Genomic DNA, 17094 nt, shown 5'->3' with positions numbered 1-17094 from the left:
TTTTGGAAGATAATGTAATAAATGTCCACAACCCCACAACCCCACACTATACACCCCTCTTCACTCCACCCCTCCCTCCTTTGTGATTAAAAATGAGAGTCCCTTCACCTTTAAAAAGAAAATAGATGAGCGGTCTGCACCCGCAAGGCGGTGCTCTTGTTTACCTTTGAATTCATGTTTAAAAGGCTTCATTTCCATCCCTTAGATACTGATGAGCAGCAAACAGCATAAAACCTGAACAGTCCGCAAGTGACTCGAGTTACTCGCAAGCTGTTCTGGTTTATGCTGTTTGCACACAGCCATTTTCACTTTGCTTCTGAGTGGGAAAGGGTAAAATAATTTACCTCCATCCTAAAAGAAATGTACTTTAAAAATGTACTTTACAACACACATGAAGTAAATGCATGAAGTAAACATTGGACTTTCATAAAATGAAAGTAAGCGATTGAAACAACAGCATGTGGTTGGTTGATAGTTGCCAGGATTAAGCATTAGACATCCTTCCTGAACATCAACAAGCACTAAATGTTTATGTTACCCCAAACAAATCTAAAGTTTGCTGATGACATAACCAAGCCATATCAATACATCCCAAAAGTGCAGTATAGACATTGAAACCTATCAAGTCAAAGAATGGAAGGTGATAGATAAATGAAGCCAACACAGAATTCAGACAAACAAATTGTAATTAATCCAAAGAATAAAATTAGCAAAATGATATAAGAATTAACCCAAAGGATAAGAAATCAAGCCAAAGACTACTAAGCTTACAGATTTAAGAAAACAAATGAGGAATCCGGCTATGTACATTAATAAAGTATATAGCATAAACAAAAAATTCAGTAAGACAGTAAAAAAACATATAATAATACATAACCCAGTCAAATAATATGGGAATTCAGACAAAAAGGACGGATTTTAGATCCCATTGAAAGAATAAAGAATCCAATCCATGAATCCACTTAATAAGAAATCAAGTCAAAGAATAACAAAACCAGCTAGGAGTCACAGAATATGAAATACAGAATACAGTCAAAATTGCTAAATTGTATGAGAAATCAAGTTAAAGAATAAAGAATCCAGTCACAGAATAAGAAATACTATCTTGCCAAATAATGAGAAATCAAGTAAAAGAATACACACAATTAAGTGTCATTCAATAAGAATCCAACCAAAGAAAACAGAAAACAAACTGGCAAAGGATTAATGTAAACTACAACATTTACACTACTGGCATACCATACAAATTAACACAAACATCAATACCTATACTATTATAACCCAATCATTATACAAAGTAATGATAGAGTCAATAATGCAATACTTCAATGGAAATTGTGACAGGGTCATTGTATTATTGTCATAAACCTGCATAGCTGGGTTATACAAACCTCTGCTGGGTCATGATACACCTTTGAAAAGGTGGTTGATGGTTTGTTTGACTCTTTTAGTGCTGGAACCAAATTTTGAAGGCCTTTGCAAACAGTTTGGATCCAGATGAGATGCCACAGAACGTGGCGTCTCACCAGGATCCAAGTTGTTTGCTATTCTGAAAGTATTTTTTGAAGAAATTTGTCGAAGAAAATGCTAATTTAAGAAATTAAGCAGACGACATTTTAGCAGACGACAAATTTCCCAGCATGCAAAGGGTTGATCTTAAGTGTGTCATTTGCTTGATGGGACACCTTGCTAATACAAGACCTTTCATACATAAATTAATTACGGTTGGAAATAGATTAATTATCTAATTAGCGCTGACATATGATGCTCTCACATGCTATTCCCCAATTAGACGGGGTAGCGGATCAGTTTGGTTAGCTGATGAAGGCTATTTGTTGATGTAATGTTCTCAATCAAATAGTCATTAACCCATTTATGCCGAGTGGACTCTCCCAGTCTTCTAGATTGGATCAATTTATTTCCAAAATTAGGGATGTCTAGTATATTTATTTCTATATTTAGAATATTTCTTACAGAAATTCCTTAAAGCAAACAGCGCAGACCCAGATGAGATGCCGCATCATGGGGCGTCTCATCTGGGTCTACGCTGTTTGCAAAGTCCTTTTTTTCAGGACGCTAGGCATAAATGCGTTAAAATTTTGTGTCATTGACCTATAAAAAATATGTTTGATATTTGAGAAATTATAATAAACAAAAGTAATGCGTTTGTAGGGTATATATTTAATTTAATGTGATTGACCTAGAATATGTTTTAACATTTGTTCGGTAGAAATGCGTTTTAAATTTGATAAATCTTGTATCATGTTTTGATGTATGATATATATTTGACGGTCGGCTACAAATGAATGGATAATAAGATATGATATGTTAAGAATTTCATTTATTTGAAAACGTTGAATAAGTTAAAAGTTGAATAAATTTCATATATATAACGGATGGTTGCAACTGAATGTCTGATGATGGAGTTGTATGGATTGGTGAATTTTAGCTTATGCAATTTTATACCACTATGACATTCTTTACGGCCAATATGAATGCTGATTTTGAGGGGAATAATGAAAAGTGAGATGTTTGAGACTGCTGAGGTTACTGATCACTATATCAGGGTTACAAATTGAAATGAAGTTCACACTGTATGGTTTCTATGTAGTAAGAGAAGCATTAAAATTTGAGTCGCGTTTTGGGAAAACTGGGCTTTGAGCATGTGCATATACATGTAGTCTTGTCCCAGAGCATGTGCGTCTAGTCTTGTCCCAGATTATGGTTTGAGGGTTGGGTTGGAGCGTCCTCATGTGCGTATAGTCTTGTCCCAGATAATGGTTTGAGGGTTGGGTTGGAGCGTCCTCATGTGCGTATAGTCTTGTCCCAGATTATGGTTTGAGGGTTGGGTTGGAACGTCCTCATGTGCGTCTAGTCTTGTCCCAGATTATGATTTGAGGGTTGGGTTGGAGCGTCCTCATGTGCCTATAGTCTTGTCCCAGATTATGGTTTGAGGGTTGGGTTGGAGCGTCCTCATGTGCGTATAGTCTTGTCCCAGATTATGGTTTGAGGGTTGGGTTGGAGCGTCCTCATGTGCGTATAGTCTTGTCCCAGATTATGGTTTGAGGGTTGGGTTGGAGCGTCCTCATGTGCGTATAGTCTTGTCCCAGATTATGGTTTGAGGGTTGGGTTGGAGTGTCCTCATGTGCGTATAGTCTTCACTCTTGTCCCAGATTATGGTTTGAGGGTTGGGTTGGAGCGTCCTCATGTGCGTATAGTCTTGTCCCAGATTATGGTTTGTGGGTTGGGTTGGAGCGTCCTCATGTGCGTATAGTCTTGTCCAAGATTATGGTTTGAGGGTTGGGTTGGAGCGTCCTCATGTGCGTATAGTCTTCACTCTTGTCCCAGATTATGGTTTGAGGGTTGGGTTGGAGCGTCCTCATGTGCGTATAGTTTTGTCCCAGATTATGGTTTGAGGGTTGGGTTGGAGCGTCCTCATGTAAGTATAGTCTTGTCCCAGATTATGGTTTGAGGGTTGGGTTGGAGCGTCCTCATGTGCGTATAGTCTTCACTCTTGTCCCAGATTATGGTTTGAGGGTTGGGTTGGAGCGTCCTCATGTGCGTATAGTTTTGTCCCAGATTATGGTTTGAGGGTTGGGTTGGAGCGTCCTCATGTAAGTATAGTCTTGTCCAAGATTATGGTTTGAGGGTTGGGTTGGAGCGTCCTCATGTGCGTATAGTCTTCACTCTTGTCCCAGATTATGGTTTGTGGGTCGGGTTGGAGCGTCCTCATGTGAGTATAGTCTTGTCCCAGATTATGGTTTGAGGGTTGGGTTGGAGTGTCCTCATGTGCGTATAGTCTTGTCCCAGATTATGGTTTGAGGGTTGGGTTGGAGCGTCCTCATGTGCGTATAGTCTTGTCCCAGATTATGGTTTGAGTGTTGGGTTGGAGCGTCCTCATGTGCGTATAGTCTTGTCCCAGATTATGGTTTGAGGGTTGGGTTGGAGCGTCCTCATGTGCGTATAGTCTTGTCCCAGATTATGGTTTGAGGGTTGGGTTGGAGCGTCCTCATGTGAGTATAGTCTTGTCCCAGATTATGGTTTGAGGGTTGGGTTGGAGCGTCCTCATGTGCGTATAGTCTTGTCCCAGATTATGGTTTGAGGGTTGGGTTGGAGCGTCCTCATGTGAGTATAGTCTTGTCCCAGATTATGGTTTGAGGGTTGGGTTTGAGCGTCCTCATGTGAGTATAGTCTTGTCCCAGATTATGGTTTGAGGGTTGGGTTGGAGCGTCCTCATGTGCGTATAGTCTTGTCCCAGATTATGGTTTGAGGGTTGGGTTGGAGCGTCCTCATGTGAGTATAGTCTTGTCCCAGATTATGGTTTGAGGGTTGGGTTGGAGCGTCCTCATGTGTGTCTAGTCTTGTCCCAGATTATGGTTTGAGGGTTGGGTTGGAGCGTCCTCATGTGAGTATAGTCTTGTCCCAGATTATGGTTTGAGGGTTGGGTTGGAGCGTCCTCATGTGAGTATAGTCTTGTCCCAGATTATGGTTTGAGGGTTGGGTTGGAGCGTCCTCATGTGCGTATAGTCTTGTCCCAGATTATGGTTTGAGGGTTGGGTTGGAGCGTCCTCATGTGAGTATAGTCTTGTCCCAGATTATGGTTTGTGGGTTGGGTTGGAGCGTCCTCATGTGTGTCTAGTCTTGTCCCAGATTATGGTTTGAGGGTTGGGTTGGAGCGTCCTCATGTGAGTATAGTCTTGTCCCAGATTATGGTTTGAGGGTTGGGTTGGAGCGTCCTCATGTGCGTATAGTCTTGTCCCAGATTATGGTTTGAGGGTTGGGTTGGAGCGTCCTCATGTGCGTATAGTCTTGTCCCAGATTATGGTTTGAGTGTTGGGTTGGAGCGTCCTCATGTGCGTATAGTCTTGTCCCAGATTATGGTTTGAGGGTTGGGTTGGAGCGTCCTCATGTGCGTATAGTCTTGTCCCAGATTATGGTTTGAGGGTTGGGTTGGAGCGTCCTCATGTGCGTATAGTCTTGTCCCAGATTATGGTTTGAGGGTTGGGTTGGAGCGTCCTCATGTGCGTATAGTCTTGTCCCAGATTATGGTTTGAGGGTCGGGTTGGAGCGTCCTCATGTGCGTATAGTCTTGTCCCAGATTATGGTTTGAGGGTTGGGTTGGAGTGTCCTCATGTGCGTATAGTCTTCACTCTTGTCCCAGATTATGGTTTGAGGGTTGGGTTGGAGCGTCCTCATGTGCATATAGTCTTGTCCCAGATAATGGTTTGAGGGTTGGGTTGGAGTGTCCTCATGTGCGTATAGTCTTGTCCAAGATTATGGTTTGAGGGTTGGGTTGGAGCGTCCTCATGTGCATATAGTCTTGTCCCAGATAATGGTTTGAGGGTTGGGTTGGAGCGTCCTCATGTGCGTTTAGTCTTGTCCAAGATTATGGTTTGAGGGTTGGATTGGAGCGTCCTCATGTGCGTAGAGTCTTGTCCCAGATTATGGTTTGAGGGTTGGATTGGAGCGTTCTCATGTGCGTATAGTCTTGTCCCAGATTATGGTTTGAGGGTTGGGTTGGAGCGTCCTCATGTGCGTATAGTCTTGTCCCAGATTATGGTTTGAGGGTTGGGTTGGAGCGTCCTCATGTGCGTATAGTCTTGTCCCAGATTATGGTTTGTGGGTTGGGTTGTAGCGTCCTCATGTGAGTATAGTCTTGTCCCAGATTATGGTTTGTGGGTTGGGTTGTAGCGTCCTCATGTGAGTATAGTCTTGTCCCAGATTATGGTTTGAGGGTTGGGTTGGAGCGTCCTCATGTGCGTATAGTCTTGTCCCAGATTATGGTTTGAGTGTTGGGTTGGAGCGTCCTCATGTGCGTATAGTCTTCACTCTTGTCCCAGATTATGGTTTGTGGGTCGGGTTGGAGCGTCCTCATGTGAGTATAGTCTTGTCCCAGATTATGGTTTGAGGGTTGGGTTGGAGCGTCCTCATGTGCATATAGTCTTGTCCCAGATTATGGTTTGAGGGTTGGGTTGGAGCGTCCTCATGTGAGTATAGTCTTGTCCCAGATTATGGTTTGAGGGTTGGATTGGAGCGTTCTCATGTGCGTATAGTCTTGTCCCAGATTATGGTTTGAGGGTTGGGTTGGAGCGTCCTCATGTGCGTATAGTCTTGTCCCAGATTATGGTTTGAGGGTTGGGTAGGAGCGTCCTAATGTGTGTCTAGTCTTCACTCTTGTCCCAGATTATGGTTTGTGGGTTGGGTTGGAGCGTCCTCATGTGCGTATAGTCTTGTCCCAGATTATGGTTTGAGGGTTGGGTTGGAGCGTCCTCATGTGCGTATAGTCTTGTCCCAGATTATGGTTTGAGGGTTGGGTTGGAGCGTCCTCATGTGCGTATAGTCTTGTCCCAGATTATGGTTTGTGGGTTGGGTTGGAGCATCCTCATGTGCATATAGTCTTGTCCCAGATTATGGTTTGAGGGTTGGGTAGGAGCGTCCTAATGTGTGTCTAGTCTTCACTCTTGTCCCAGATTATGGTTTGTGGGTTGGGTTGTAGCGTCCTCATGTGCGTATAGTCTTGTCCCAGATTATGGTTTGAGGGTTGGGTTGGAGCGTCCTCATGTGCGTATAGTCTTGTCCCAGATTATGGTTTGAGGGTCGGGTTGGAGCGTCCTCATGTGCGTATAGTCTTGTCCCAGATTATGGTTTGAGGGTTGGGTTGGAGCGTCCTCATGTGAGTATAGTCTTGTCCCAGATTATGGTTTGAGGGTCGGGTTGGAGCGTCCTCATGTGCGTATAGTCTTGTCCCAGATTATGGTATGAGGGTTGGGTTGGAGCGTCCTCATGTGCGTATAGTCTTCACTCTTGTCCCAGATTATGGTTTGAGGGTTGGGTTGGAGCGTCCTCATGTGAGTATAGTCTTGTCCCAGATTATGGTTTGAGGGTCGGGTTGGAGCCTCCTCATGTGCGTATAGTCTTGTCCCAGATTATGGTTTGAGGGTTGGGTTGGAGCGTCCTCATGTGCGTATAGTCTTGTCCCAGATTATGGTTTGTGGGTTGGGTTGTAGCGTCCTCATGTGAGTATAGTCTTGTTCCAGATTATGGTTTGTGGGTTGGGTTGTAGCGTCCTCATGTGAGTATAGTCTTGTCCCAGATTATGATTTGAGGGTTGGGATGGAGCGTCCTCATGTGCGTATAGTCTTGTCCCAGATTATGGTTTGAGGGTCGGGTTGGAGCGTCCTCATGTGTGTCTAGTCTTGTCCCAGATTATGGTTTGAGGGTTGGGTTGGAGCATCCTCATGTGAGTATAGTCTTGTCCCAGATTATGGTTTGAGGGTTGGGTTGGAGCGTCCTCATGTGCGTATAGTCTTGTCCCAGATTATGGTTTGAGTGTTGGGTTGGAGCCTCCTCATGTGCGTATAGTCTTGTCCCAGATTATGGTTTGAGGGTTGGGTAGGAGCGTCCTCATGTGTGTCTAGTCTTCACTCTTGTCCCAGATTATGGTTTGAGGGTTGGGTTGGAGCGTCCTCATGTGCATATAGTCTTGTCCCAGATAATGGTTTGAGGGTTGGATTGGAGCGTCCTCATGTGCGTATAGTCTTGTCCCAGATAATGGTTTGAGGGTTGGATTGGGGCGTTCTCATGTGCGTATAGTCTTGTCCCAGATTATGGTTTGAGGGTTGGGTTGGAGTGTCCTCATGTGAGTATAGTCTTGTCCCAGATTATGGTTTGTGGGTTGGGTTGGAGCGTCCTCATGTGCGTATAGTCTTGTCCCAGATTATGGTTTGAGGGTTGGGTTGGAGCGTCCTCATGTGCGTATAGTCTTGTCCCAGATTATGGTTTGAGGGTTGGGTTGGAGCATCCTCATGTGCATATAGTCTTGTCCCAGATTATGGTTTGAGGGTTGGGTTGGAGCGTCCTCATGTGTGTCTAGTCTTCACTCTTGTCCCAGATTATGGTTTGAGGGTTGGGTTGGAGCGTCCTCATGTGAGTATAGTCTTGTCCCAGATTATGGTTTGAGGGTTGGGTTGGAGCGTCCTCATGTGCGTATAGTCTTGTCCCAGATTATGGTTTGAGGGTTGGGTTGGAGCGTCCTCATGTGCGTATAGTCTTGTCCCAGATTATGGTTTGAGGGTTGGGTTGGAGTGTCCTCATGTGAGTATAGTCTTGTCCCAGATTATGGTTTGTGGGTTGGGTTGGAGCGTCCTCATGTGCGTATAGTCTTGTCCCAGATTATGGTTTGAGGGTCGGGTTGGAGCGTCCTCATGTGCGTATAGTCTTGTCCCAGATTATGGTTTGAGGGTTGGGTTGGAGCGTCCTCATGTGTGTATAGTCTTGTCCCAGATTATGGTTTGAGGGTTGGGTTGGAGCATCCTCATGTGCATATAGTCTTGTCCCAGATAATGGTTTGAGGGTTGGGTTGGAGCGTCCTCATGTGCGTCTAGTCTTGTAACTTCTAGAGTGTTCACAAGGTTTCTATATAGCCATATAAGAAATACTGCCCTGCCCCCTGGTGGCCATGTTTTTCAGTGGACCAGAACCATTTTTGAACTCAACCAACATATCATTATGACAAACATTTTGACAAAGTTACATGAAGATTGGGCATCAAATGTGACTTCTACAGTGTTCACAAGATTTTTCTTTTTTTGACCTAGTGACCTAGTTTTTGACCCAGCATGACCCAGTTTCGAACTCGATCGAGGTATCATTGGGACAAATCACCGGGGATGAACAACTTTTGTCACGTGACCGCAAAAGTCAACGCCGGTTGCAGAAACAGATTGTAATCTTGTACATTAAGGTAAGTTTTGTTGTTTTTTCATATAATCAAAATTTCAGTTTTTAACAAGTGATAGCCTATGACACAGTATACTAAATAAACTTTTATTTGAAATGATTCCATTGCCTTTACTGTTTCCACTTTCCGAGAACACTTCGACACAAAATTCTGAAATGCATTGCAAACGCTGTTTGTTTATGTGGTGTTGATGATTTTCTTTCAACAATATTGGTTTAACGACTGAATTAGTATGATTTTACACTTCATTTTAATATATTTAATAAGATTCATGACAAAAATAGCGGTGCAAATTGAAAAATATCTTATTTTTTTGTTTTGTTTTGTTTTGCAAACGCAGGTTGGTATTTCTTGAGCAATAGGAAATGGCAAACGCAGGTTGCGAGAATATTCAAAGGATAATGAAACGCACACTGTACACATTTTTGAAAGTCTTCTAAAATATGATATGGTTACAAATACGAAAATATTAACTATTCAACACAATATATGACTACGGAACTTCAATTGAGGACATTTAAACAGAGCGGAAATATGCTTATCAACACATTAAGTACTGTTACAAGTATATTGAACCACAACGTGCGTTGCCTCCTTTAAGCGGACCTCGAATGACGCTAAACGCGCCAAAACTCACGAAAATCCCGTGCATTAGTAAACACGCATGTTTATTGAACTGTGACGAAAAGAATAGCAGATAGTGTGTCACATCCAATCACTTGCGTTTCATATCTCTTTTGGTGTAGTCTTTAAAACTTTATAAAAACATTTTAGAAATATATTTTAACAAAAAGTAATTCTTTCATTACAGAAACATGACGCTCGTGTGTGAAATCTGTGGAAAGACATTTAAATCGAAGTGGGGGTTAAAGCTTCATGATAAGCGCCACAGAGGGACTGGACGATTCGCCTGTTGTGGAAAAACATTTTACACAAAACAGGCGTTCAACAGACACAGGTTTGTATTTTTTTTGTTTTTAGTACAATGCTAGGTTCTGTCGGTTTAAAAATCAAGATACAATTCAACATAGGTCATTGCATTCTGAGCGAAAGTATGTTTTTATAACCTAGTTGCAAAGCACTATTTAAAATGTTTTGAATGGTGTTTTCGAAAAAAGCCGGCTTTAAAACACTTAACACATTATTACTAGTGTGGTGCATATTGGTGTGCTCATTATAGTATTTAGTTTTTAACGACCATAATTGTCCAGATAAATTTCAATGCAAATTGTCACTGAACAATTGGAATTTACACCGTATAAATCCAGAATGTACGCGTTCCGATACTTCACGTATGTAATTGGACCCTTAAACATATTATTTAATGCGTATTTTGGATTTTGAAATGCGTAAATACGCGTTAACGCGCCTTATCTGGAGCGCTTCTGACGACCATCATTTTGTTAAGTTCCACATTGTTATGGATAATATTCTGTGTGTATTTTTCTGTATTGAATAATAATTCAACAGTTCCATTTGTTTTTGTTATATAGATGCAGCATTCATGGTGTTGAAAAGCCGTTCCCCTGTGAACAATGCGGCAAAAAGTTTTCAACCAAAGATGACCTGAATCGTCACGTCCGGAGGGAGGTTGCTGCAAAGCAATTTACCTGCTCAATTTGCAATGCAACGCTCCGGGAGAAAATTGACCTTCAGGCCCACCTTGCCACCCACAATGGAGAGAAAAACTTTGCTTGTGATATGTGTGAAAAGAGGTACAGGCACCGCAGTAGTCTATCAAAGCACAGATCTGCAAAGCACCGGGCCTAGTCATCTGTTGCATGACGATGATAAGACCAAGAATTATTTTTAATTCTTACCAATGTGCCGTGGTTATTTTCTTAATTATTGAAAATACAGACTGTCATACAATAATATATAGTATTACGCGTGTTTTTGCGTCTTAAACATTGTGTTACATATCGTTTATCTTGTGTTGTTTTGTTTGATATTCCTGTTTTTAATAAGATTATTGTTGTAATATTTATCATTCTAATTTAAAATGATTATGATAATGGTTGATCTCATACAAATTATTGTGTTCATTATTGCTCATCTGTGATTACTGTTGATCTCAGCCCATGAATTGTGATTTATATTGATTATCTGTGATTATTGTTGATCTTATCAAAATAATTGTAATTTATGTTGATTATCTGTGAATTTTTTATCTTAACCTATTAATAGTGATTTATATTATCTGTGATTATTGTTGATCTTATCAAAATCATTGTGATTTATGTTGATTATCTGTGATTATTGTTGATCTCAACCGATTAATTGTGATTTATATAACCAGTGATTATTGTTGATCTTTTCAAAATCATTGTAATTTATGTTGATTATCTGTGATTATTGTTGATCTTTTCGAAATCATTGTAATTTATGTTGATTATCTGTGATTATTGTTGATCTTTTCAAAATCATTGTAATCTATGTTGATTATCTGTGATTATTGTTGATCTTTTCAAAATCATTGTAATTAATGTTGATTATCTGTGATTATTGTTGATCTTTTCAAAATCATTGTAATTTATGTTGATTATCTGTGATTATTGTTGATCTCACCATATCCGCTGGAATATACATTTGAGCCGCGCTCTGTGAAAAGGGGGTTTAATGCATGTGCGTAAAGTGCAGTCCACATAGGCTAATCAGGGACGGCACTTTCCGCTTTTATGATATGTTTTGTTAAAAGAAAGTCTCTTCTGAGCAAAAATCGAGTTTATCGGAAAGGTTTGTCCCTAATTAGCCTGTACGGAATGCACAGGCTAATATGTGACGACACCTTACGCACATGCATTAAACCCCCTTTTCACAGAGCGAGACTCATTTGTAATCTGCGATTTTTGTTTATCTATTTCGAATCAATATGATTAAAATATATTTTTGGTGAGTTAGCTTTTTGTCTCATTGGAATCATTGTGCGAATTGTCAACAATTACATGTAAATCTGTAATTCCTTCTCAAGTTGCACATAGGCCAGTTTAATGTTTTGCGTATAAGCTATTATTGCGATACGGGATATTCTTTGCAGCAATAAAACAATTAATCTGCATATGTTTGGTTCGTTTTGTTGTTAAAGACACTGATCTTGTTTGCGTTCAACCGCTGGGTTTTTCAATGTTTTTCACAGTATAGTTAGACTTATCTCGGTGAAGTGTACTTTGTCATGGATGTAGTATGCCTTCAGCTTTATTTTAAGTATTATCTCCAACAATCATATTGTAAGATTGTCAGGATTCTCACGTTACACATAAAGACATTATATTGTATGACCAATATGAAGACACTAGTGATTTGCAAGGCGCCCATGTAAAGGTCAATAGTTATTATTATATTTAAAGTTTCGGATCAAAAGATAATGGTATACACCTAAAATGAAAACTATGTCTTGCAGAATAAGAGGAATCGATTGTTTTATTTGCTTCATGATACCTCTCTCCTTATAGGTCCACATTATTTATCATTATTCAACTAAAAGAAAGATACCTTTTTTTTAATTAACAAGATACAAGATACATGGCATTTTTTAGAAACTGTAATTTTAAAACTTGAAACAAATAACAGCAAACAAAATAAAGTTAGATCCAATATGTCTGTTGTTGTTTCAAATCCCCCAAAAAGGTTGAATATACCGGTAGGCCTCGTTAAATGAAGCATCCCACAGCGTCAATATAGGCAGCATATTATACGGCCCCAATATTGGTAGCTCCTCAATGCATAAACATAGAAAGAGCAACACAAAATCAAATTCAGTAGCATTACACGGAATCAATATAGGTAACGTTGGTTAACGAATATCAAAAATGACAGCTGTCTTTTAAAGAACTACAAACTGTCGTATGATATTATGATTTCCTTTTACGGGTCAATGTCAATTCCCATTTTTGATGTTAGAAGCATTTTGCTGTCATTTCGTCTTGCCCTCTCCCATCGGACACCCAACGTTCCCTTCTGGAGAGCGTTTCTGCTTGTTGACACGGTGTCAAATTTTAGTTTAGGTTCCTTCCGTTTTGGAATGTCAAATTCGTGGTCCCTGAAACATGATATTTGTTATCGAAAACTATTTATTTTACAACATTTACCATCTTATTTACTGAGAGCGAGTTTTTCAGCTTGACATCATCCGAAGCAAAGACAATAAAATGTAATCACATTTTATGTCGAATCATGAATTATTAACAGTACTGAGTATCATTTTCAGGCAATTATGACCCCTGTACTCGTCGACGGTTCGAACCCGTGTCCTAGACTCTTAGTGAATACATGAAATTGATCTTCTTCAACTTGGCAATTAACCTTTTTGACGACAGATGCAAATTAATCCTGTTGAATATTACGTATTGATAAGTTTATATAACGAATTTCACATTTTAGGAAACATCTGCATTAGACACATATAATCCTCTTCATTACAATGCATTTTCTGAGCACGTGCCTCAGTGTACAAAGCATACCTTTAAAATAAAATAAATGTTGACTGTCTCCTGGCAATTAAATAATGATTCATTTTAAAAAGACTTTTGTTGTAGACATCTCTAAACCTAAAACGTTTTTAAATAATTTTAAATCACAGGATCTTGGCTTACTTTAATCTTATTTTTCGAATGATGTCATTCTGCTGTTGCGTATTGCATCCGTCACTGTTGGTCGGCTGTGCAGTGCTGCTCTCAGTTGATCCAGTCAAGCCATACACATGGGAGCGACTAGTACGGTAAAAAAACTTCCTGAAATCATAAAATTTGATTTAGATTAATTGCGGAACAGTAGCAACACTGTAGAGATGATTCTCACAGTTCTTCTATAAATTGTTCCCTCAATCTTCACAGCTGAGCAAAACATATGCATACAATTGTGTTCATTCAAATTGCATTCTTTAACTACCAAATCTTAATATTAAGATAATATTTAATATTAAATATATTTGGACAACTAACAAAACAGCATGAGAAAAATAACATTCCGACAAATTATTTTTCAATTCTTTTGAGATCTTCATTTTACAATACTCCGCTCCGAATCGCGATTTATTTTATGATGATAATGGCGATGAAGATGGAGATGATGATGATGAAGATGTTGATGATGATTTGATTTGAACAGTACATATCGAGTATCGCTTCGTGTGTCGTGTGTCGCGGTCTGAAATTAGACCGCGTTACACGAAATTCGGATAATATGGGCGATATTTGAATAATAAAATATCGCGCGTCGCCGCGACTGTCGCGCAAAATATCGTGTATCGCTTCGTGTGTCGTGTGTCGCCCTTGATGAAAGAAGGGCAAGAATATAGATGTCACTATCCGGATTCCGTAATCTTAACCAACCTGCGTTTGCCATAATCCAGCTTCAGCAAACTGCGTTTGCTCAACCAACCCGCGTTTGTAAATTTTTGAAATAGCAAGAACTGCCCAAATTAAATATAACAACAACAACTTATATCGCAAATACAATAAATCATCAAAAATTAAGCATCGTGTGCTCTCATTTTTCTAGAAATATGATTTATTCGTGAATGGAAAGTAAAAAAATATAAAATCAAACTGCGTTTGCATCGAAAATCTAAAGTTTGTGTCGAAGTGTTCTTAAAAACTGCAAAGCTTCGAAACAAGTGCAATGCGTCTTAATATGCGAAAAGGTATGAAGCATGTCATAAGCTTTGTATTGTCCAGAAATTTTAACATATTCTCTATAAAAAGATGAAAATTACCTGACGGAGCGGGATTCCTGATGTAATTCAACAACCTGCGTTGACTTTTGTGGTCACGTGACAAAAGTTGTTCATCCCCGGTGAAATTTATGTCTGTGTTTAGAAACTTAAATAATTTGCTTTTGGTTTCAATATGAACTCCACCAAACCCTCACACTATATCATCAAGTTCAATATTCTAATAATATTTTTCCATGACAAACGTTCCACAGCACAAAACTGGAACTATTTTTGACGATGCTGCTTCAGCAGCTCGTCTAAGTTATCATGCCATGAAAAACTTCTTCACAATGGCAACCTATGTAAAAGACCGAGCCAGTCCAGAGATAGCTCAATTTTTCTAATCGGCATACCTCGCTGATTATCATTGATAACATTATCCTAGCAGAGTTGTCGTTCGTGCCTCAACATACAACAATGGCCGCGCCCATTAGAGAATGTTGACACTCGTATCAAAACTTTCTTACAGCAATAATCGGCTTGTTTGGCTATTTAGAAACTGAGCTATCGATTAAAAATCAAAAATATTGTGTGAACGTCTGTCCCACATTTATTCTTGTAGACCGTTTGGCTTGAAATATTGCGTGGTTATCGACCGACTGTGAGTAAACGGCTGCACGGATTTCTTTGAAGTAAACGTTTTTTGAAAGGTTGTCCAAATGTCCATAAGAAAACCAAGGGATGCTTTGGATTATTATTATTTTTGACATTTTTGCGGCCCGCGAAGAAAGGCGTATGAAAATTCTGGTTAATGACATTGTTATGATTTTAATATCAGAGGGTGGGGATTTTTTTTTTCATTTTTTTCATTTTTTCTCTCATTAAACATGATTTTATATAATTATTTGAATATACTATTCAGGGTACGTTACTTCCACCTGTGTTGAAAACATATACATAATCATGCAGTTACATGATACCAATAAATAATAACAAACCCACCCATACTATAGGGGTCATTGACAAAGCCTATGGTAAAAATGTGAACACATTCAGTGTAATCGCCCTATCGTGCCAGCAAAAACAACATGTTGACAGGTTGTCATTTTTGACAGTTCTACTTTCAATTTCATTTTGTGTTATCAAACTATTAACAATTATGTGGCTGAGAAAAATATCGCCATTGCGTATTTAATATATTTTCTGCACATGTCTTCAAAAAACTTACATCAATACACGATTTTCTTCGTTGATTCAAACATTCCTTACAGGCTACCGGTTTGTTCACATAATTCGCCTACATTTTGACGCGCGTATGTAGGACCGCATTACCGCTTTCAAAATGTGTATTCATACTATTGCCTTCGAGGTACTTATCCGATATTTGACGGAAAGGGCCGAGAATGTGCGATTGTGAGTCAAGTTCCCCACAGGTACTACTTCCCCATTCTATACATAGATGGTGACGTCACTACGTTATTGTCAGTAAGACCGGTGTGTACACAATGCTACTTCCCCGTACCCCCATTTTTCCGTACCCAAAATTGTTCGTCCCCATTTTTTTTTCGTACCCAATATTGTTTCGTACCCAATTTTTTTTCATACCCAATTTTTTTTTCGTAACTTTTCGTAACAATTTTTTTTTCGTACCCAATTTTTGGTACCCAAATTTTTTTCGTACCGAATTTTTTTTTCGTACCCAATTTTTTTTTTCGCATAATTTTTTCGTACCCAAAATTTGTGTATCCAATTTTATTTTTCCTACCAACAAACACAATTGTGGTGATGAAGATAAACTTATATTGATGCTTTTATATCAATACTTTTCAAAAGCATCGTCACACCAGTACTGTCAGTACTTTGATCCTTCATTGTGCTCAAATCATAATGCCCATGAAAATATTTCAGGCAGTATGGAGACAACAAAAACGTAATGACAATATTCTGGTATACCAAATACAATTAAGATAGCAAGGAGTTAAACATTTGAACAAAGACACCTATACATTTGAAACTGTAAGACAACTATAGTAAATTTGGTAGTATACAACATTTGGTTATTATAAGAATACTAGAAAAGTAAAATTAAGTCATTTGAGGTAAGTTGTTATTTAATTGCCTGACGAATAACAAAGTTTCAGCCCGGACAAGCTGTCCTGAAAACATTACCGATTCAGTTTTGTGGCTGAAATAGTTTTCAAAAATGCTATGTACCAACTTTCTATACAAAATATCTCAACTTACTCAATTTACCATCCCTCATGTAGTTGTTAATCATTTTCGATTTTTAATGCCATGTATCCTCCCCACCCCCTACCCATTGTACCGACAAAGCACACAGACACGCAATGTTGACTTTGTTTGAACTTGCTAAAACTAACCAGGTAAGTCAATGTTTGGAAGTATTACCTTTAATACATGAAACAAAACCAATTACATTACACATTAAAGTCAACATAGAATAATATTATACATTTTTTAACAGGCTTATCAATAAACTGATATTATTCACATGGAACAGGATGTTTTCAGTGTGGTCAAGCTCTTCTTGACAAATTAAAAGAAAAATATCACTGACTTTGTCAGATAAAATGAACAGTTTTGGCTATCTGAAGTATCCAGTTGTGTCCAAACTGTGCTGCTCTCTTCTGGCCACATTCAGTGTGCCCTTTATTATGTGGGGGACATAATTGCAAAAGAC

General features: G+C 39.2%; 2 long non-coding RNA genes across 2 annotated transcripts; one reads left to right on the top strand and one right to left on the bottom strand.

Annotated features, from left to right (window-relative positions):
• The first annotated feature begins 8655 nt into the window (after positions 1-8655).
• LOC127874365 (uncharacterized) lies at positions 8656-11798 on the top strand. The gene is made up of 3 exons (XR_008046843.1): positions 8656-8743; positions 9552-9698; positions 10234-11798. It is a non-coding gene; the product is annotated as an uncharacterized LOC127874365 (long non-coding RNA).
• A 426-nt stretch (positions 11799-12224) lies between these two features.
• LOC127874366 (uncharacterized) lies at positions 12225-14556 on the bottom strand. Its single transcript, XR_008046844.1, has 3 exons — positions 14454-14556; positions 13333-13470; positions 12225-12779 (listed from the first exon to the last, which is right to left on the bottom strand). It is a non-coding gene; the product is annotated as an uncharacterized LOC127874366 (long non-coding RNA).
• Positions 14557-17094: the final 2538 nt, after the last annotated feature.

This window comes from Dreissena polymorpha, chromosome 3, assembly GCF_020536995.1.
Source record: "Dreissena polymorpha isolate Duluth1 chromosome 3, UMN_Dpol_1.0, whole genome shotgun sequence".
NCBI lineage: Eukaryota > Metazoa > Mollusca > Bivalvia > Myida > Dreissenidae > Dreissena > Dreissena polymorpha.
Note: the sequence above shows the minus strand (reverse complement) of the source record. Positions and strands in the feature narration are given on the sequence as shown.